General features: G+C 44.0%; 1 protein-coding gene across 4 annotated transcripts in view; it reads right to left on the reverse strand.

The window, feature by feature from the left end:
• The window catches only part of Ankrd6 (ankyrin repeat domain 6), a 59,041-nt gene that overhangs the window by 32,177 nt on the left and 3,492 nt on the right, over positions 1–23,372 (reverse strand). The gene's annotated exons all lie outside the window — the stretch shown is intronic.

The following is a 23,372-nucleotide window of genomic DNA, read 5'->3' on the forward strand; positions in this document are numbered from 1 at the left end:
CAAAAAGCATCAGTAAAACCACTCATGCTCCTTGTGGATGCCTCACAAATCTGATCTCCCCTCTAATTTGGTATTCATACCCCTCTGCCTTCATGTTTTCACCGTTTATAGCCGAAGACAACACAAGCAGATCTATTTATTTCAAAGCCTTATGTCCACGGTAGTAAACTTTACAATGTGGCTCAGGATTTTTTGTTTAACATTACATTTTTGAAACTTTTTTATGGTCACCTGTAGCTCCAGTTCAGTTCTGTTGTACTGATGAGCACCCACCTGGTTGATTCCTTGGGTTTGCAGAACACATTTGTGAGCTCAGTTCTCAGGCACTGCAGCATTTCTCAGCCCTACAGATACATCATGAAGACCATTTCCTCAACTGCTCTAAGCACTAGGGCTCATGGCTACCACCCTGGGTGGGGATAAATAACACTTTGCATTGTAAATTAATTTCTGTCCAGAGAACTGACCTTGCCACACTCCTACTTCTCCAAACTCTAAAGGAGGCATTATGCCCCCTTAACTCTCCCTCGGGATTCGCTGTGAAGGAAGGGTCAAACATCAATGAGCCATGGCCCCAGCCGTGCTGAAACACACCCGTGAGGAATGTGGGTCTCACGCAGCCTCTGTCCTGCTTAGCATCTTGATAAAGATCCAAAGGCCTTTATTGATATTCTAGCAGGATAAACCTATTTATGGTCTCAATAAAACACCAGTTTGCAACGGATAACTAGCCATTGGAGGAAAACAGATAACAGACAATAAAGGATCTTCATTTCTAGCCATGAAATGCAATCAAAGCACGAGAATGAGACTGGAAAGAAAGAGGTCAGAGCTTGCTTTAAAATTAGAATGCTTAATTAAGAACGAAGTTATTATAAAAAAAAAAGTGGTCTATAAAAAGCTTTCATAAAAAAGGCAACATCTGAGATGAAAGAATGACCTTTCTTTGCCAGTGACTGTGCTCAGCCATGAGCCACTTAACCTTAACTCATTAAGTGAAATGTCCGTAGCTGATCAGATGGAGCAAAATGACCAGGTCTTCATTCACTGGGCCTGGTCTCAGACTCCACCTGCCATCACATCTCTTCACACCTTGACACTGAGTGAATGACCTTCAGTAAGTTTCCTAAGGGTTCTGAAACAGGCGAGTTCACCACAGGCGTAAGCAGAGATACATGTATGTTGTGAGGAAGACACAGCATGATAGGACACAGGCACCTCTGAGCAGCCAGAAAATAGACCATAATGGGAAGAGGTTGTGTGGAGGGAGGCTGGAATGGGGGCAGGGACCGAGGGTCACTGGATGTTGTAGTCAGGGGAACTTTGAGGAACGCGTTCATCAGCGACCACATGTCACTGCTAGGAGAAACCCAAGGAGGACGAAAGGTCTAAGTGAACATAAATAATCAGAAGCCAGGAGAAGGAAACACTGCTGTAGCTCTGCTGTGGACTAAATGTTTAGCTCCAAAATCCAGATACTGAAGCCCCAGTCACAAAGTGATGGTATTTGAAGATAGCGCCATTGGAAGGTAATTAGGACATAGCAGTGAGCCCTCGTGATGTAATTAGTGTCTTACAGAAAAAGAGCTTGCTGCCTCTTTCCACCACATGAAGATGCAAGAAGAAGCCTGCTGCCTGCAAACCAGAAGGCAAGGCTCTCACCAGGGTAATCTGGGTGCTGCCACCCTGATCTTGGACTTCCCAGTCTCCAGAACAGTGAGAAACAAATGTCTGTTGTTGAAGCACCCAGTTCATCAAAGACAGGTTCAAACCAGATCGCATTTGAGAGGGCACTTTAGAAACCATGAACAAAATGACCCTGGATGGAAGCATCTTCCTAACTCAAAGTCAACAACAACAAAAAACCCTCCCTGTGGAGAAATGAAAGGCCAGAGGCACTAGAACTGGATAGGCTTGGTATAAATCCCAGTTCTGACTAATAGCACCTGTCTGGCTTTGTGCATGGCAATTTCCTAAGCCTGCTTTCTCACCTGTCAAACAGAAAAAGCCTCCACTGTGGACCCTGCAGGTTTGGGATAAAAATATGAGCCAACACCCATCTTCTGAGTTTCCCTTGCTCCCACTATCCTCAGCCTCCAAGCTGGAGGACACTCAACTGCTGGTTTTCCTCCATGACACCCACATACCCTGTCCTTAGGAAAGACCAGTGAGGCATTTCCACTGTAACAGATCTGGGTGAAGACTTGGGTCTCGGGTCACTCAGGCAGTCAGATGGGCTCTGACTGGAGGGTTGTGGTTTCCACCAACCTGTCCTTGACCTGCTTGTCTGCTCTCGATTTTTAAAATATAGGCTGAGGTTCCCATTCTTTGCATCTCTGCCTTACCATCAGGGCCTTTACTGTCTCTAAACCATGCCACCTCCAATTCCCCAAGAGGCCATGTTCACAGTCTTGCCCTCTCCATGGCTGTAGCATTTCAGTTCCCTGTTGGGAAACTACAACCTTCTGCTCTGTGTGTCCACTCTGGGAACTGGCTTCCTCCAACAGGCCCATCTCCTTAAGGGGTGGCCATACTGAAGAGGCTCCAGTGGTCCTCGAACACAGGGCCCGGACACTGGGACATATTCTAGTCCCAGGTTTGACTTCAAGGACATAGATGAGATGGTGGGCTGGTTACAAACTCCAGTTTTAGGATGTCTCAGACCCTCAGAGGAGACTTCGACACCTTGGAGGCTTCAGGAGCACTTTAGCAGTGACAAAGGGGCTTCTCTGAGGAGGTTCTGTGTTCCCTCATATGCTTATGAACCTGGGAAGGGTGCAGCAGTAACAAAGGCAGAAACCGTTTTCCTGTGGAACATGAGTCTATCAGCCCCCGGATCCTGGGTTTTCTCAACACAAGACCAAATCCCTCAGACACACACCACCAAAGGAAGAAAAATGCAGAAATGCACTGTTTTCCAGAACATTCTATAGCAAAAAGCCACAAAAACAGGGCTCTCCAGAGGAGCAGCTGCTTACACCCAGTACACAGAGATACCCCAAACTGACCCTGGTTTATGGGGAAAGCTGGAGCACCTTCAGAGGGAGAAGGCAAACAAAAACTGATCCTTACGACACTTCATGAATGATTCAGACCAAAGGATGCAACCGTCGTTTCCACGTCCCTAGGACTTTCTAGCTGAAGAAAGGCACACAGGAGAATGACTACTTACTATGAATGACAGAAGTTGTTTTTGAAATGTCAATTTCCCCTGAGTTCCACTCCAATTATCCTCAAAGCCAGTTCAGCTCCACATACCCAGGCCCTGGTGACCCAGGGAACCAATACTGATGAAGGTCTGCTAGGAGCAGCAGGCACTGCCTTGAGAACTTCTCATCTGTTAGCTCATTCAGTCCCCCCAACCCCATAAGGTAGATACTATTATTCAGCTTATTTTACAAATGGGGAAACTGAGGCATGGAGAGACTGTTGTTTGTTCTATACCACATAGAAGGTAACTGGAGTATGTGCTCACCTCTTAGACCATCTGACCCCAGAACCCGTGCTTTTGCCCCTACATGCTGCTCTGGTGGTGCTGGGGGGCCACCTAGTAGAGGGAGTTTTTTCTTGCTGTCAGGAAGCTCCCTGGGTATTGTGTGTGAGCCCAGACACTAACCTCTGGTTTCTTATAAATAGCCTGTTTCCTGGTTCTAAGATCTTGGAATGAGCAGTGGTCTTCTAGTTTCCCTTTGCATTGAATCTCCTGGAGAGGTTGGTCCATGTCATTACTGATGCCATGCCCCTCCTCCAGTCTGACTGTGGTAAAGCCCTGGTGTCAGGTTTTTATACACCTGGTGACTTTAATGTGTGATGGGTTAAGAACATAGGATGAGATGAGGAGGGGCCCAGATAAGCCCTCCCCAGAGCAGCCCTCAGGTAAACCTGCTGGGCTGGGCCTGCCCAAGCAAGAGCCATTCCTCTTGCTACATTCTTCATGATGTGCTCATCCCCACCTGTCAATGCAAAACATCCCAAATACTGCACCATTAACAGCCCAGAGCTTGCCAGATCTTCAAAGATTATATATGCGATGTGATAAAATTACTAAAAGTTCAGAAAACAAAAACAATATCTAATTCCACAACCCAATTCAACTGTTATTTTTATCCAATTCTTTTCAGAGAATCTCTTTATTGATGCTTTTGTAGTTATATCCACAAGGTACATAAAATTATCTTGCTTTGTGCAATAATATACCTTAATCCTGTGACTATTAAACCACATTGAGCTGCAGAACCTCCTATTAGAAGAGAGTGCTGGGCTCCCTGTCCAGAGTCTGATTCAGTGAGTCTGGAACACAGCAGGAGAGTTTGCATTTATAACAAGTTTGCATGCCCCGAGAGGGTATTTCTTGTCCCCACCAGCCCTCCCTTTTACATTTCTCGTCCCTCTCCCCTCCGCTTCCCACCCACCATGAACTGAGCAGCTTTTCTCCATCATGTTCTTTCCCCAAGATGCTCTGCCTCACCTCAGGCCCAAAGCACAGAAACCAGACGACCATGGACTGAGACTTCTGAAATCATAAACCAAAATAAATCTGTCCTCCTCTAAGTTTTTGTCTCAGGTGTTTGTCATGGTGGCAAAAAACTAAAAATAGGCAGATCTGGCTAGTCAGAGACCACATTATGAGAGCTACTGACAAATCACTGGTTTTCAACTCTATTGAATATTAGAGTTACCTAAAATCTAAACACACACACACACACACACACACACACACACACACACACACTCCCAATTTTTATCCCCAAAGGGTTGGATTCTATTAATCTAGGGTGCGGTCTGGATTTTTTTTTTTTTTAAATTTTGTTTCTAAGGTTCCAGGAAATCCTAATGTACAGAGATTATGAACCACTTTTAAAACAACCAGTTAAGATGGACCACCTGTGACCAGGAGAGAGAGAGTAGGCAGCATCCCTGTATTTGCCTTTCATTCAACTAGAAGCAGAGGCTCAGAGCTGGTTCACAGCCAGGAAACTGAATTGCAAAGGGCCTTGAGATGTTGCCAAGCAACCACCACAGAAAAGTGGCCCCACTGTCAACAACTCTGGGGGCACTGGCCTGGAATGATGCTTTGTTCAGGCAGGTTGAGCCCTGTGGGATGGACTCTAGCAGAACTGCTGTATCGGAACATCAGAGTGACTCCCATTCCAGCAGGTGACCCATAAATTACACTAACAGGTGATTATAAAGGCCACACAGAACAAAACTGTCCCTGCTGTTCATTCTGAAGAGCCAACTCCCAGTTGGGGACGGGGTGGGGGTGGGGGTGGGGGGGGCTCTGTCAGGAAACATTCCAGGAGGATTCCTGTCGAGATATTAATCTCCTACCAACTAGGATGACACAGGAGCCCGGCCAAAGGTAACCAGTTTAAAATAAACCTTGAAATGAAGTGTGTTTTTTTTCCCCCAGCAGATGCTCAGATTTGAAGCCAAGCCTCCTCACTGGTCTCTGCAGACCAAGGTGTTTACACAGGAGTGGGGACAAGGGGTCATTTGAGAACCACAACCTATAGAAACAAGCCAGGGAAGACTGCCTCCATCAGACTCCATGGGGCCCAGGAGCTCTAGGTCATGACTCTGGCCCTTCATTTTCCCCTGCCAGGTCACAGCTCCTGCTTAGGCGTGCCAGATCCCACTTACTAAAGGGCAGGTCTTTCAGACCAACAATGCCTACCTGTGAACAAGGTCTAACAGAAGAGCGCTAGACATGGCAGAGTAGAACCAAGTATATCAGAGAAGTGAGAAGCAAGGGTGCTGGTCGGTGCCTCATTCCTGCAACGCAAGCAATCTCCATCTCTGTCCAATGATGTTCCAAACCAGACACAGAGAGCTGAGGCAGAAACCAAATGAATAAAGGGGCAGAAACTCTGAAGAATGGGGGTGGCATGGAGGGGAGGCTGGATTACAGAATCAAGACTCAGTTAAAAAACAAAAACAAAACAGTTTAAGCATTTTAACCAGGGGTGTCACAAAAAGGGCAGGTGGGTAGATGAGACTCAGATGGGGTGAAATGGAATAATTTAGGTCCAATTAGTATAATAGCATATAGCCCCCTTTCTCCTGGGGATCATGAGAAATACAATAGATCAAGGTCAGGCAGTCTTTTGGGGTAACGAATGTCTGTGATTTAAAGTTCCTCCATTTTTCCCATTCCCCCCCCCCCGCATTATGGATCAGCATCCACTAGTGGAAGGAGGGCTGGGGAAGGGGAATGGGGGGCAGGAAAGATGGTGCAATGCGATGGACATCATTACCCTAGGTACATATAAGACTGCATGTATGGTGTGACACCACATTGTGTACAAACAGAAATGAAGAGTTGTGCTGCAGTTGTGTGCAATGGATCAAAATGCATTCTGCTTGTCATATATACCTAATTAAAATAAGTTCACAGTTGTAAAATACCATTCTTGGCTATGAAACTATTAGTATAATAGCTAATACTGAAGGATAATAACTATAATTTGTTTTCTTCTTTCAAAAAAAGAATGTATCTTGTCGTAGCTTCAAAGGAGAAGCAAGGTAAGAGGCAAGAATAGTAGGTTAGTCAAATAAGCTTAAGTTTTAGAAAGATAATATTCAGGTGGAACATGGTCTTTGAGAGTTTAATTTGGATAAGGTTAGTAAGGCCAACAGAGGTTAAATGAGTTCTCAGGATCTCAAATATCATTTGTGGCAGAACTGCTAGAGCTAGAATCCTGGCCACTTAGGTCCTAAATGACAAAAGAATCCCACTTTCCTGAGTGTCTTAGGGGATATTTTATCCTACACAGTATTCCCTGAGAGTTTCAACTGCCTGGAAGGATGTGGATGGAAAACAGAAAACTTTAAAACTCTTCTCAGATTATGATTCAACAAAGTTATAAAGACATTCAGAAAAAAAAAAAAAAAAAGAGGGGAAGAAAAAGTACCATAGACCAAAGAAAAGCAAAAATAAATAGTAAAACTAAATTTAAAAATAACTTATAGTTTAAGTAACTTCCAGACTTTTCTTTCCTTAGCAGAAATGTGTTTTGTCTATTTGGATGAGTGACACAACACATCTTAATCAGACTTTAGGTGACAAGCAGCAGCAAGGGCAAGTTCCTTGGGTGACAAAAATCAGGCAGGATCCATGACAATTTCAGATGGGAAGAATGAGCTAATAACAAGATAATGTGTAGTGGGGCAGATAGTAATTCCTGTCCTGGGGGTAGTACTCCAGTCCTACAAGGATAGGAATACTGGGACATTCCCGTAAAATAAAAATAAATAATTTGGAGAGGTAATAAACTTTTAGTAATCAACTACTACTAAAAGATTTAATAAAAGAATTCCTTTTGAGGTAACACAGTAACTGGGTTTGCTTCTAGAAAGGTCCACCAGAGATTTAACTGGCTGGTAAGGATTCCATTGACTCCTATAGTACATTTGTCCCTTAGGCATAAGTTAATGGCTTTGCTGTCCCTCACAGGGAGCTAAAGTGAACTGTGTCTTCAATGGGTTGACATATCCACAGAACAAAGCTTGGGGGTCCAATGCATGAAGAACTGTGCATGGGAGGTAAGGACTGTCCTTTCCAGAAATAAGAATCAGTGACTTTTCAGCAACTGTTAATATCATGTATTTTTCTTCCATTGTGGGTATAATGAATTAAGGAACCATACTTCCATTTCTGAAACAGACCCAAGTCATAGTATTATTATTCCTCTGGTAAGTGCTATATTCTATCAGGAAATGTTAATTTGAGTTGGGGATCTCACTATGTTGCCCAGGCTGGCCTTGAACTAACCCTGGTCTCAAGCAATCCTGCCACCTTATCTCCTGAACTGGCTGGGACTATAGGTGTGTACCATCATGCCCAGTTTAGTGTTAAGAACTTTATATCAATATTCATATATAATTCCTGTTCTATTTACTTGGTTGGGGTATTAAGGCTGTGCTGGCTTTGTAAAACAAATCTAACTTTCCATTTTGTTTTAGGCTTGATGTTAAAATATAAAACAGAGCTGTGAGACTACGTGACCCTAGTACCTTTTCAAAATTCCATCTTTGATTGCATTTCCAATCTTTTCTATGTAATTAGACTAAGATGCTTCTTCTGGGGTCAATATTTTGGGATTTTTTTATTGTGATAAAATATACGTAAGTATACAATTCAGTGACATTAAGTATATTCATAATGTTCAACCATCACCACCATTCATCTCTAGAACTTTTTTCCAGATTAAATGCCTTCTCTTCCTTTCCTTATTGTAGTGGATAGAATTTCCAGAACTATATTGAATGAGACTATTAAGACCAGATATCCCTGCCTTATTCCTTATCTTAGCAGGAAAATGTTCATCTCTCACAATTATGTAGAATATTAGCTGTAGGAATTTTGTAGATACCCTTTATCATGTTGAGAAAGTTCTCAATTTCTGGTTTTCTGAGAGTTCTTATCACAAATGAGTGTTGAATTTTGTCTTAAGCTTTTCCTATGTATCTGTTACTATGATTATTTAGTCCTTCCTCAGTTATCCATGGAAGAGTGGTTCTAAGACCTTCCAAGGATACCAAAATGCAGATGCTCAAGCCCCTTATATAAAAGGGCACAGTATTTGCATATAATCCTATCCACCCCATATTGCATACTTTTTAAAAATATTTTTTATTGTAGATGGACACAATACCTTTATTTTTATGCAATGCTGAGGATCTCATCCAGTTCCTCAGTGATACATGCTAGACAAGCACTGTATCACTGAGCCACAACCCTACCCCCCTACTGTACACTTTAAATCATCTTTAAATTACTTATAACACTCAGGCATGACTAAATTGTTTAAACCACATGCTTTATGATTAAGACAAATGGTAAAAAGCCCTCCCCAACTATATCCATTGTTCAAGGCATCAAAACCAATGATAGCATGTGATCACATCCCCTTGATGCAAAAATCACCAGTACCCTCATTTAAATACATTTCCACATTAAAAGATATGCCCAGGAGGAAGACTCAACACAATTTTAGACACATTTTTGACTATGTGCAAAATGAAGGCCCGCCACAAAATTGCAATGATCGTGAACCAATATTGCTATGAAACCTACAAATATGCAAATTCCCAATCCACAACTATACAAATGTTGCTCACCCTTTGACTTCCTTGCTACTCTGCCTATGGGACATATTAATCCATGCAATGATTCTAACCCTGTTATCCATGTTTAATTCTATATTGCATGAGCTAAAGGACTCACTGAGTTAGTGATAGTACCTAATACAATGAAAATGACATAGTTACTATGCTATTTTGTTTAGGAAACAATAAGAAAATCTGTATATATTCAGTACAGATGCACTTCTTTCAAGTTTTTAAAAAAATCTCATATAAACCTTTTTTTTGAAAAAAAGAATAAATGAAGTATACATATGCAAGGCTTAGATTTTAAATCTATTTACAGATGAGGAAAGCTTCTAGGCCTAAATAAGTTTTTCAAATATTTCTAATCTGCCTTTGGTGGAATCTGCGGATGTGGAACCTTAGGATACAGAGGGCCAGATATATCATTTCTGTTGTTTAGCCTGTTATTATAAACCAAATGCATAGCCCCAAATTCATGTTGAAATTCCCAACATCACCCCAGTGTGATGTTGTTTGGAGGTAGGGTCTTTGGGAGGTAGATGAGGTCATGAGGGTGGGCTCCCATGATGGGATCAGCACTCTTAAGAAAGGTAAGAGAGAGAAGAGCACTTTTGCTCTCTACCAGATGATAACACAAAGAGAAGGCAGCCATCTCTAAACCTGAGGCGTGTCCTTTCTAGGAACTGAATCTGGTACCTTGATCTTGGGACTTCCCATCCTCCACATACAAGGATCTGTACAAAACAAATGTCTATTGTTTCAGCCCCACAGTTTGAGGCATTTTGTTGTAGCAGCCCGAGTTAAGACACCAGTTGAGCGCTTGCTTAGCTCATGTGAGACCCTGGGTTCAATCCCCAGCACCACATAAAAATAAATAAAATAAGGTATTGTGTCCAGCTACAACTAAAAAATATTTAAAAAGAATAAGACACCAGTTGATATGTAGATTGTACTGGCTGCTGTTGAACAAACATTGCATACTTGGAATAAATCTCACTCCGATCATGGTGTACAATTCTCTTTCTACACTGCTCGTCTTAATGGAAACAAGGGCTAAATGCAGACCAAGCACAGCTCTGCCTACTCAACCACACACCCTATCGTAGGTTTAGAACAACCCAAACATTCAACAGCCAACTTACACTGGAAACAAACCAACAGGCCTGCTGAGAAAGAATTTGCAGTCTTCAAACAAGTTCCTGGCTTAATTTATTTTCTGAAACCCAAGTCATTACAGCTGAAGAGAAAGGAGGAAACAACCAAGAAGGACACAGCAGATTCACGAGGGACCACCTGGGCTGGCTCTGGGCAGAGCCCCAAGTGGGCAACTCAACTCCTAAAGCTCCCTTCCTCTCTGGCATCTTCATTTCCAGAACGTGGGTTGGGAGAACGAAGATTTGGAAGTCTAACATGCTGATTGCATGGAAACCAGTGATCCTCCAACACATGCTATTCAGGAAAAAAATAGATATTTAGGGAAGACTTTAAAATACTGATACCAGCTGTGCCCCAACATTGTAACATCTCATTTAGAGTAGTTAGGACCAACTAACCCATGTGACTTTGGGGAGTTTAGGAATTAGGACTTCCATGATTTGGGAAAATTTTTACTGATATTTAGATTGTGAGTTACAAAAACATTCAGTTGTATGGTTAGAGATTTTAAGTTCAAACTGCTGAAGCAATAGAATATCAACAGCACTGACAGACTGCAAGGGTGTGTGTATGTGTTGGGTGTGGGGTGGGCAAGATGGCTCCCTGACCTAACACCTAGGTTCCATTGGGCCTTTGGGAAACGTTCCTACTAGGCCTGTCCAGAGCTGGGGAAGAAGGGCAAGCAGAGCCACCTTCACCCCCACTTAAAACCACTATAACTGAGTCAGGCCTTCCACAGAGGGCAGGAAGGCACACAGGGAAGGCCCTGCACACTCCTAAAAATTCCAGGTAGGCAGGGAAGGGGGCAGGAGAGATGGCAGCTAAGACACTCAGGCCAACTCCTGTATTCTACTTTAAAAGCACCTCAGCAGCCTCTCCTGAGGGGCTCAGGACAGTTTTGAAGCTTGCTCTCCCCAGAGGCCAAGACAGGGGTCATATCAGACCCACCACATCAATTCTTATATTGCCCCTCTCAATCTGAGGGGCCATCTCTCCCTCCTCCTGGGCACCCACCTACCTTCACTGGAAACATGAGTCACAGTAGCGCTTCCTAATCAACACCCTCATCATAGCAAGCTAACACTTTGAGACTATTATTGACCCAGTACTTTCCTGTGCATTGTCTCATAGATAAGCCACATAATAATTCACAGCATACATTTGCATTCCCATAATTCAGACTTTTATTTCTTGCTACTAAACTTTTTCTAGTTTGGATTGACATTTGGAATATTCCATGACATTCTGCAAAGAGCTACATAACTTCCAGATGTATAAACAGTGATTAGCCCAGTGTTCCATAGAGTGCGCTGTCCTGAACACAGGCAAGGCTGAGACTGAGGGGAGTACCTACTGCAGTGTGTGGTCCCCATCTGCCTGGAAACTCCCAAGCCCAGGCCACAACCCAGACCAATTAAATCAGAGCCTCTGGGCATGTGCCTGGGCCATGGGATATTTTCTAGGCATTGATATATTTTATGGCTCACCAGGTGATCACACCCTATAGTCAGTCCTGAGAAGGGATGACAGAGAATAAAGTCTGTGCCTCTGTCCCTGGCTGGGAAATAGTCACCCTGCTGTCCATTGAGTCCTTTCTTCATCCTGGAGGACACGACACTGTGCACCTGGCATGGATTACCTCATTTAATCCTCACCACGAATCCCTGAGCAAGGTGTCCTTCTGCTACTTCACAGACGGATGTGAAGGGCCAAGGAGGCCAATAACCTAACAAGGGATGCAGATGGCAAAAGGGATTCTAGGTAAATATAAATTGAGAAAGTGTTTAAAATGGGTGGCAAGTTCATGGAGACAGAATGGTATTGCCACAGGTTGGGGAGAGGACAGTAAGAAGTTAGTGTCTGACAGGTACAGATTTCACTACGAGAAGGAAAAAGTTTAAATTTAAACATGGGAGTGGGGGATACACCCACACAACTGGACATTATCCCATCATAGATGGCCATCCACTTGGAAGTTTTCTCCACTTCATTACCTATTCTGTTGCTCTGAGATACTCTACAACTCTAAGTTGTAGAGAATCGATGGTGATACAAATACCTGTGTCCACTGAAGATTCAGGGGAATATTGGTCAGCTTTACATATAATAGGCAAATTTCTGCTTTCTGATGGTCTACATATTTGCAATTTTTATATTTCCCTTTGAATTAGTTGAACATCTTAATGGTTTCCTCATTAATGGGTTCAATAAAATCTTAACACATCTTCATTTTATAACTGTCACTCAGAATTGCCACCATAAGTCAAATCCCCCCCCCCCCCCGCTTTTTTTTTTTTGTACCAGGGTTTGAACTCAGGGACACTTAACCACTTAACCACTGAGCTACATCCCTGGCTCTTTTTCTTATTTTGAGATAGTGAGGCCCTAAACAATTTAGTGAGACCCTAAGTTGCTGAGGCTGACTTTGAACTCATCATCCTCCTGTTCAGCCTCTGGAGCTGCTGGAATTACATGTGTGCTCTGCTGCACCTGGCTCTCTAATTTTTTTTTTTTGTTGTTGTTGTTATTGTGTGTTCCTCTACAACAACAACATCTTTATTAATTTTTTTCATGTGGTGCTGAGGATCAAACCAGTGCCTCATATATGCTAGGCAATGAGCTACAGCTCTAGTCCCTCCCCAATTTATTTTTTTGGGGGGGGAAAGATATATTTTTTATTTTTTTAAATTAATTTTTATTGTTGGTTGTTCAAAACATTACATAGTTCTTGATATATCATATTTCACACTTTGCCCAATTATTTTTGATGATAGACTACAAAAGCCCAAGTTTTCCCAGTTGAGATTTTCTTCCCATAGGGAATACTTATAGGTATTATAGAACAAACAGCAGATGTTCTAGGACTTGGGGCTTAATCAATGGTACAGCACCCACCTACCCTGTATGATGCCCTGAGTCTAATACCCAGCACTGAAGGAGAGGAAAAAATTAAAAAATAAAAGCAGATGCTGTTTGGCCTGACCTGTAACTATATGCCCTCAACGCCCTGTTTGTTTCAAATAGAATACAACTCCTTGGTGGAGCACATGGATCCACTAGCCTAGAGCAGAATCAGGGGCTGTGTCAGCCCTGTGCAGGCTCCAGCCCTCCTGCCAAGGACACACTGGGACACCTGGGTGTCAGATCAAAAGTCTCACACCGTCAAGGGTGAGAACCCTCCATCCACTTGTGAATGGAGAGCAAGAAAGGGGAGAAGAGAGATGGGGTTCCCTTCCATTAGCCACTTCCCTGCTCCTCTAATTCCCAGGCAGCTGGCCCCAGAAACAACCCAGAGAAAATCCTATGGAACTCATGCTGGAGTGAAGGGGAGTAAAGGCCCAACAGAGGTCAAGTCAGTAGCAGCAGAGAGCTCCCAGAGAGAATGCTAGAAAGGCAAGAGGAGTTCAAATGAAGGAGAAGAGGGAGGAGGGAGCTGTCAGGAAGAGAGCCAGTGTTCCCTTGGGCCAGTGTCTGACGGGGCTCTCACACATTGCTGATGGAGTGTAAATTGGCACCACCTCTTTTTAGAGTGATTTGGCTGTAGCTATCAAAATTACAAGGGCGCACACACTTTCCCCCAGCAGTGCCACTTAGAGAAATCAAACATCATCACACTGTGCAAAGAGACACCAGAAAAAAAGTCGCTGCAGTGTAATTTGTAAAAGCAGAAGATTAACACAACCTAACTGTCCACCAATAGGGGATTGGATACATCAATTATGGTTCATCCGTACATCATTAATACATCATTAAATAAAGAAAAGTAAAGAAGGGTATGTATAGTATTCCACAATTTGTATAAAAAGAGGGAAACAGCCATGTGGTGGCGCACGCCTGTAATCCCAGTGACTCAGAAAGCTGAGGCAGGAAGATGGCAATTTTGAGACCAGCCTCAGCAACTTAGCAAGATTCTGTCTCAAAATAAAAAAATAAAAGAGGTTTGAGATGTAGCTCAGTGGAAAGCACCCCGGGTTCAATCTCTAGTACAAAGAAAGAAAGAAAAAAAAAAAAAGTAGGGAAACATCTCAAAGAAACAGGCAACAGTTTGCCTTCCAGATAGGAAACCCTGGTGAGGAGACAGCATGGGAATAAGACTAGTAAAGCTTTGTAACTGCTTATTAAATCATTACTAGTTTAAATATTTTTAAGAAATTATATATTTTAATAAATTAGTGCATAGAGTCCTCTGGAAAAAGCACATGACCTACAGCACATTCTCCAGTGAAAGTTTTCACCTGACGAGCAACCTTGTATGTCGTGAGCTATCCATGGGCTGCGTGTGGTCCACCATGCATTGAGCCTATTGAATAGGAACATCTGGTGTCTGGGAATGACCAGTGGACATTCCTTCTGGTTAACTGCCCTGACACATCATGAATTCTTATTCGGTTCTGCCAAAGGTCCCACACAGCAGAGATGGGGTGACCTGCCACGATGCCAATCAACCTGCTGACTTCAAGATAGCATGAAGCAAGACTACACCCCTGAAATTTCATCCCTGCCTTTGATGAACCCCCTTAAATAAACTGCTGGAGCCATTTTGCCTTGTCTAGTTCCAGCTCCTGTGTGGATTAAACCTACCAGGGCTCCGTTTTTTAAAATATATTTGATTCTTTGTCTTTTGTTCTTCACTAGTTATTCTAGACTTTAATTTCTCAGGTGTCTTACACCCTCCTTGGCAGGAAGAACCACCCTCCAACCTGATGCTGGCCATCACCCCCTATACATGAAAGCATCTATTTTCTCCCCCACCTAACCTCCTGGGAACTGTGAGCTTAAGGGAAATGACTACAAAACAGGCTGGGAAACCCAAGTTCTGACCCACACCTTTGCAATAAGTCCTACTATTAAACACAAACCCATAGTTTGAAGTGGACAGGGTCCCAAACTGAATGAAAATGGTGCCTTTCTACTAGAGTGGGCAATGTATTCCTGTCTGCCTGGGGCTATCTGTTTATGCATACTGGAAAGCACAATTATTAGTAGAAACCTGTATTGGTCAGCTTTCTGTTACAGCAACAAATATCTCAGATAACTTGTAAAGAGGAAAGGTTTGGCTCATGGCTGAAGAGTTCTTTCTGGTCTGTGATGGGGTGAGCCTATGGTTTTTAGGCCTCTGGTGGAAAGGCAACACATATGGAGCAATACCTGGTGGAGCAAAACCAATTGCCTCATGGACAGAGAGCAAAAGAGGAAGTCCAGGTGGGGACCGGTCATTCTCTCCAAGGGCATGCCCTTCACTGATCTGAAGAATGCCCACTAAGCCCTGCCTCTTACCGATTCCACCTCCAGCATCCAGGGGAGACCAAACCTATACCACACAGGCCTTTGAGGGACAATCACCTAAAATTCCTTCATTATTAAAGGTGTTATTGTTTTGGATGAGTATAATCACCCCACCTACACCCAACTGGGTCTTTCCCAAGCATTTTCAAACTTTCATTCAGATAATGAAACTCAGACTCTACGCTTCTAAAAGCCCTGACCCAACCATCTCCAAGATGTGTCTTTCAAACCCAAGCCCTGGCTCTTCACCCAGAGGGTCCATTGAACTTTATTCCTAAAAGCTCTTGATGGGCCACACTCATTTACCTCCTATCTAGTGGAAATCATTAACATATCAATGACTATGCCTTTTGTCTCAGGAATTCTCTTTCTAGGTGTTTACCTAACAGATATTCTAAATCTGAAAGACATCTAGCATCCTCCATGATAGCAAAGAATGCAAAATTTGTAGACAACCTAAACGCTCATAAGGAGGTGACTGAATAAAATCCACAGTTTATCCACACAATGGGAGATTGGAGCCATTATAGCTGACAATTCGATCTATGTTCAATGACAGGGTAAATCTTAGATATGCCACTGTGGCTGTAAAAAACATGGAAACCAGTAAGCAGTTCTGTCAAAAATTTAAAAATGGAACTACCACACTATCCAGCAATTTCACTTCTGGGTGCATACCCAGAAGAAATGAAAGCAAAGACCCGAACACTCATTTACACCCAGTTTATACAGCACACTTCCCAACAGTCAAGAGGTGGAAGCAACCCAAGTGTCCGTTGATTCTGGAAAGGATAGACAAGATGCGATATTCACATAAAATGAAATATTAATCAGACATAGTAAGGAATGATACCCTAAACATGCTATCTACCACACATGGCTCTAAGTGAAATAAGTCAGTCACAAGGGGATGAATATGGTAGGATTCCACTCATCCTGAGGTACACAGAGTACTCAAATTCAGGAAGATAGGAAGTAGAATGGTGGGTTCCAGGTACCAAGAGGGGGAAATAAGGAATTAGTGTTTAATGAATATAGAGTTTGTTTGGAAAGATGAAAAAATTTCTGGAGACGGATGGTGACAAGTTGTACAACGATATGATTGTACTCAATGCCCCTGAATTGTAAACTTAAATTAAGATGGGCTAGGATGGGCAGCACATGCTTGAAATCCCAGCAACTTGAGAGGCTGAGGCAGGAGGATCATAAGTTTGAGGCCAGCCTTAGCAACTTAGCTAAGGACTGGGGATGTAGGTCAGTGACAAAAAGACTCAGGGTTCAATCCTCAGTAGCAACAACAAAAAACCTCACAAAGGTCTGGGATGGGAATGGGGATTGATAGCAAGTGGCTATGAAGTTTCTTACTGGGGTGATAGAAAAGTTCTAATATTAGAACGTGGTTGAATTAGTCTTCCCATGCTGCCAACAACAGAAATTTCTCATAGTTCTAAAGGCTGAGAAGTACAAGATCAGGGTGCCAGCATGTGGGTTTTGGTGAGCTCTCTTCCTACCTTGCTGATGCCCCGCCCCCATCTCAGTGTCCTCACATGGCAGGGAGAAGAATAAGCTCTCTGGTATCTCTATTTATAAGGACCCTTATCTACCAATCATAGGGACCCATGCTCATGACCTCATCAAAATCTAATTACCGGATCCAACATGGCGGCCGGCGAGGAAGCTGCACTTTCAATATCTCCACATTAACGGGATCAGAAACACCAATTAAAACAGCTACATTCTACCTACTGAGGATCTTCTAGCAAAATTCCGTTGAAAGGAGACCTGCCGAGAATTAGTAAGTTTATTAGACGTGACAGTTTGCCCCAAACAAGTGAAACTTGACTGGCAGCGCGGGCTCAGAGTCCAATCCCGCGGCCACCCGCCGCTTCTGCAAGCGGCAGGCGGCCCAGAGCAGCGCGGCAGAAGGGTCCCCGCCCAGCCAGCAGACAGCGCCCGCCATCCCGGCTACCCTGGCGGCCCTGCTTTCGCCCGGCGAACAGCCACCCCACCCGGCTGGTTCTTAGCCACGCCGCTGCAGACACCCGGCTTTACAAGCACCCCCGGCGGCCCTGCTCGGCGAGAAGGGTCCCCGCCCTGCCGGCAGACAGCTCCCGCCATTCCGCTCTTGTTCTGCAAGCAGCTACCCCGCCCGCTTGGTTCTTAGCCACGAGGCTGCAGCCGCCCGGCTTTACAAACGCCCCCGGCGACCCTGCTCGGCGAGAAGGGTCCCCGCCCTGCCGGCAGACCGCTCCCGCCATTCCGCTCTTGTTCTGCAAGCAGCCACCCCGCCCGCTTGGTTCTTAGCCACGAGGCTGCAGCCGCCCGGCTTTACAAGCGCCCCCGGGGACCCTGCTCGGCGAGAAGGGACCCTGCTCGGCGAGAAGGGTCCCCGCCCTGCCGGCAGACAGCTCCCGCCATTCCGCTCTTGTTCTGCAAGCAGCCACCCCGCCCGCTTGGTTCTTAGCCACGAGGCTGCAGCCGCCCGGCTTTACAAGCGCCCCCGGCGACCCTGCTCGGCGAGAAGGGTCCCCGCCCTGCCGGCAGACAGCTCCCGCCATTCCGCTCTTGCCCTGCAAACAGCCACCCCGCCCGCCTGGGTCTTAGACACGCGGCGGCAGCCACCCGGCTTTACAAGCGCCCCCGGCGGCCCTGCTCTGCGAGAAGGGTCCCCGCCCTGCCGGCAGACAGCTCCCGCCATTCCGCTCTTGTTCTGCAAACAGCCAGCCCGCCCGCTTGGTTCTTAGCCACGAGGCTGCAGCCGCCCGGCTTTACAAGCGCCCCCGGTGACCCTCCTCGGCGAGAAGGGTCCCCGCCCTGCCGGCAGACAGCTCCCGCCATTCCGCTCTTGTTCTGCAAACAGCCACCCCGCCCGCTTGGTTCTTAGCCACGAGGCTGCAGCCGCCCGGCTTTACAAGCGCCCCCGGCGACCCTGCTCGGCGAGAAGGGTCCCCGCCCTGCCGGCAGACAGCTCCCGCCATTCCGCTCTCGTTCTGCAAACAGCCACCCCGCCCGCTTGGTTCTTAGCCACGAGGCTGCAGCCGCCCGGCTTTACAAGCGCCCCCGGCAACCCTGCTTGGCGAGAAGGGTCCCTGCCCGGCCAACAGACAGTTTCCGCCATCCCGGCTACCCTGCCGGTCCCGCTCTTGCCCTGCAAACAGCCACCCCGCCCGCCTGGGTCTTAGACACGCGGCGGCAGCCGCCCGGCTTTACAAGCGCCCCCAGCGGCCCTGCTCGTCGAGAAGGGTCCCTGCCCGGCCGGCAGACAGCTCCCACCATCCCGGCACTCCTGGCGGCCCGCCCGCTCTGCGAAGGGTTACCCCACCCGGCTCTTAGCCACGCGGGCGCCATCTGCCTGGCGCTGAGGGAGCCCCCGGCGGCCCAGCGCAGCCAGAAGGGTCCCCGCCTGGCCCGACAGAAGGCACGTGCCCTTCCGGCTCTGCTAACGGCCCTGCCCACCCAGGAAAGGGCTCCCCACCTTGAGAGGATGGGAAGGAAATCTAACCAAGCCTCTATGAATTAGCGAACTGGGATCTAAAACCAGAGATTATATCAGACCAGAGACAAGCCAGTTCCACCTCTCCCTTCGGTCACTCCTGCAAGGAGCCAGGGGCCCGCCATAGCAGAGAGGGGAAGTCACCAAAGATCGGCCAAAGAGATTCCTTCCCAGCGGACTCTAAATTAGCAGGAGTGGCGAGGGAGCCGGACGGAGCTGGCGGGAACCGCGGCAGCGGCACGGGAACCGGCGGGAGCTGAGGCGGCGCTGACGCAGGAGCCGGCGGGAGCCGCGCGGCGCGGGTCTCCCAGCTACAGCCCCCACCAGTGCTGACAACTGAGGTCTCTTGCACCAGATACGGGGGCGTGGCTACCAGAAGAACGAAACGCGATCAGTATGAAAAGACAAGGAAAGAAAGGACCACAAGCAATGCAGGTCAACTCAACTTTAGAAGAGGTAATATCTGCAGCAGATGGAATGTCAGATAAAGAATTCAGGATATACATGCTTCAGATGATCTGGAGTCTCAAGGAAGACATTAGACAGCAAAATCAGACAATGAAAGACCACTTCGACCACTTCGACAATAAATTACACAAACAAATCCAAGAAGCAAAAGATCAATTATACAGGGAGATAGAGGTTATAAAAAACAAACAAACAGAAATCCTGGAAATGCAGGAAACAATAAACCAACTTAAAAACTCAATTGAGAATACTACCAGCAGAGTAGAACACTTAGAAGATAGAACATCAGACAATGAAGACAAAGTATTTCAACTGGAGAAGAACATAGACAGCTCAGCAAAGCTGTTAAGAAACCATGAGCAGAACATTCAAGAAATATGGGATAACATAAAGAGACCCAACTTAAGGGTCATGGGGATACAGGAAGGTATTGAGGTCCAAACCAAAGGAATGACCAATCTATTCAACGAAATAATACGAGAAAACTTCCCAGACTTGAAGAATGAGACAGAATCCCAAATCCTAGAAGCCTACAGGACGCCGAATGTGCAAAATCATAAGAGAGCCACACCTAGACACATTATAATGAAGATGCCCAACATACAGAATAAGGAGAGAATTTTAAAAGCTACAAGAGAAAGGAAGCAGATTACATTTAGGGGTAAACCAATCAGGATAACAGCTGATCTTTCAACACAGACTCTGAAAGCTAGAAGATCCTGGAATAACATATTTCAAACGTTGAAAGAAAAGGGGTTCCAACCAAGAATTGTGTATCCCGCGAAATTAAGCTTCAGGATGGAAGATGAAATTAAAACCTTCCATGATAAACAAAAGTTAAAAGAATTTGCAGCTAGAAAACCAGCTCTTCAAAACATCCTCGGCAAAATATTACAGGAAGAGGAAATGGAAAATATCAATGAAAACCAACAGCGGGAGGTAGTACAGTAAAGGTGGGGGGGAATAATCAAAGAGGAAAACAAACCATGTTTAGTAACATAAATAAACAAATATGGCTGGAAGAACAAACCATATCTCAATAATAACTCTAAATGTCAATGGCTTAAACTCACCAATTAAGAGACACAGGCTAGCAGAATGGATCACTAAACAAGACCCAACAATATGCTGCCTTCAGGAGACACATCTGATAGGAAAAGACATACATAGACTGAAGGTGAAAGGTTGGGAAAAATCATATCACTCATATGGACTTCGCAAACAAGCAGGAGTGTCCATACTCATTTCAAATAAAATAGATTTCAAGCCAAAGTTAATCAAAAGGGATGAAGAGGGACACTACATACTTCTCAAGGGAACCATACACCAACAAGACATAACAATTATAAATATATATGCCCCAAACAATGGTGCAGCTATGTTCATCAAACAAACTCTTCTCAAGTTCAAGAGTCTAATAGACCACCATACAATAATCATGGGAGACTTCAACACACCTCTCTCACCACTGGACAGATCTTCCAAACAAAAGTTGAATAAGGAAACTATAGAGCTCAATAACACAATTAATAACCTAGACTTAATTGACATATATAGAATATACCACCCAACATCAAGCAGTTACACTTTTTTCTCAGCAGCACATGGATCCTTCTCAAAAATAGATCATATATTATGTCACAGGGCAACTATTAGACAATATAAAGGAGTAGAGATAATACCATGCATATTATCTGATCATAATGGAATGAAATTGAAAATCAACAATAAAAGAAGTAAGGAAAAATCATGCATCACTTGGAGAATGAACAATAGGTTACTGAATGATCAATGGGTTATAGAAGACATCAAGGAGGAAATTAAAAAATTCTTAGAGATAAATGAAAACACAGACACAACATATCGGAATCTATGGGACACACTGAAAGCAGTTCTAAGAGGAAAATTTATTGCTTGGAGTTCATTCCTTAAAAAAAGGAAAAACCAACAAATAAATGATCTAATACTTCAACTCAAAATCCTAGAAAAAGAAGAGCAAAAAAACAGCAAAAGAAGTAGAAGACAAGAATTAAAATCAGAGCTGAAATTAATGAAATCGAAACGAAAGAAACAATTGAAAAAATTGACAAAACTAAAAGTTGGTTCTTTGAAAAAATAAATAAAATCGACAGACCCTTAGCCACGCTAACAAAGAGAAGAAGAGAGAGAACTCAAATTACCAGCATACGGGATGAAAAAGGCAATATCACAACAGACACTTCAGAAATACAGAAGATTATCAGAAATTATTTTGAATCCTTATACTCCAATAAAATAGAAGATAGTGAAGGCATCGATAAATTTCTTAAGTCATATGATTTGCCCAGATTGAGCCAAGAGGATATTGACAACCTAAACAGACCAATATCAATTGAGGAAATAGAAGATACCATCAAAAGACTACCAACTAAGAAAAGCCCAGGACCGGATGGGTATACAGCAGAGTTTTTCAAAACCTTTAAAGAGGAATTAACACCAATACTTTTCAAGCTATTTAAGGAAATAGAAAAAGAGGGAGAACTTCCAAATTCATTCTATGAGGCCAACATCACCCTGATTCCTAAACCAGACAAAGACACTTCAAAGAAAGAAAACTACAGACCAATATCTCTAATGAACCTAGATGCAAAAATCCTCAATAAACTTCTTGCGAACCGGATACAAAAACATATCAAAAAAATTGTGCACCATGATCAGGTAGGATTTATCCCTGGGATGCAAGGTTGGTTCAATATACGGAAATCAATAAATGTTATTCACCACATCAACAGGCTTAAAAATAAGAACCATATGGTCATCTCGATAGATGCGGAAAAAGCATTCGACAAAGTACAGCATCCCTTTATGTTCAAAACTCTAGAAAAACTAGGGATAACAGGAACATACCTCAACATTGTAAAAGCAATCTATGCTAAGCCTCTGGCTAGCATCATTCTGAATGGAGAAAAACTGAAGGCGTTCCCTCTAAAATCTGGAACAAGACAGGGATGCCCTCTCTCACCACTTCTGTTCAACATAGTTCTCGAATCACTGGCCAGAGCAATTAGACAGACGAAAGAAATTAAAGGCATAAAAATAGGAAAAGAAGAACTCAAATTATCACTATTTGCAGATGACATGATTCTATACCTAGCAGACCCAAAAGGGTCTACAAAGAAACTATTAGAGCTAATAAATGAATTCAGCAAAGTGGCAGGCGATAAGATCAACACGCATAAATCAAAGGCATTCCTGTATATCAGCAACAAATCCTCTGAAATGGAAATGAGGACAACCACCCCATTCACAATATCCTCAAAGAAAATAAAATACTTGGGAATCAACCTAACAAAAGAGGTGAAAGACTTATACAATGAAAACTACAGAACCCTAAAGAGAGAAATAGAAGAAGATCTTAGAAGATGGAAAAATATACCCTGTTCATGGATAGGTAGAAGTAACATCATCAAAATGGCGATATTACCAAAAGTTCTCTATAGGTTTAATGCAATGCCAATCAAAATCCCAACGGCATTTCTTGTAGAAATAGAGAAAGCAATCATGAAATTCATATGGAAAAATAAAAGACCCAGAATAGCAAAAACAATTCTAAGCAGGAAATGTGAATCAGGCGGCATAGCTATACCAGACTTCAAACTATACTACAGAGCAATAGTAACAAAAACAGCATGGTACTGGTACCAAAACAGGCAGGTGGACCAATGGTACAGAATAGAGGACACAGAAACCAATCCACAAAACTACAACTATCTTATATTTGATAAAGGGGCTAAAAGCATGCAATGGAAGAAGGATAGCATCTTCAACAAATGGTGTTGGGAAAACTGGAAATCCATATGCAACAAAATGAAACTGA

Source organism: Callospermophilus lateralis, chromosome 6 (assembly GCF_048772815.1).
Source record: "Callospermophilus lateralis isolate mCalLat2 chromosome 6, mCalLat2.hap1, whole genome shotgun sequence".
Classification (NCBI taxonomy): domain Eukaryota; kingdom Metazoa; phylum Chordata; class Mammalia; order Rodentia; family Sciuridae; genus Callospermophilus; species Callospermophilus lateralis.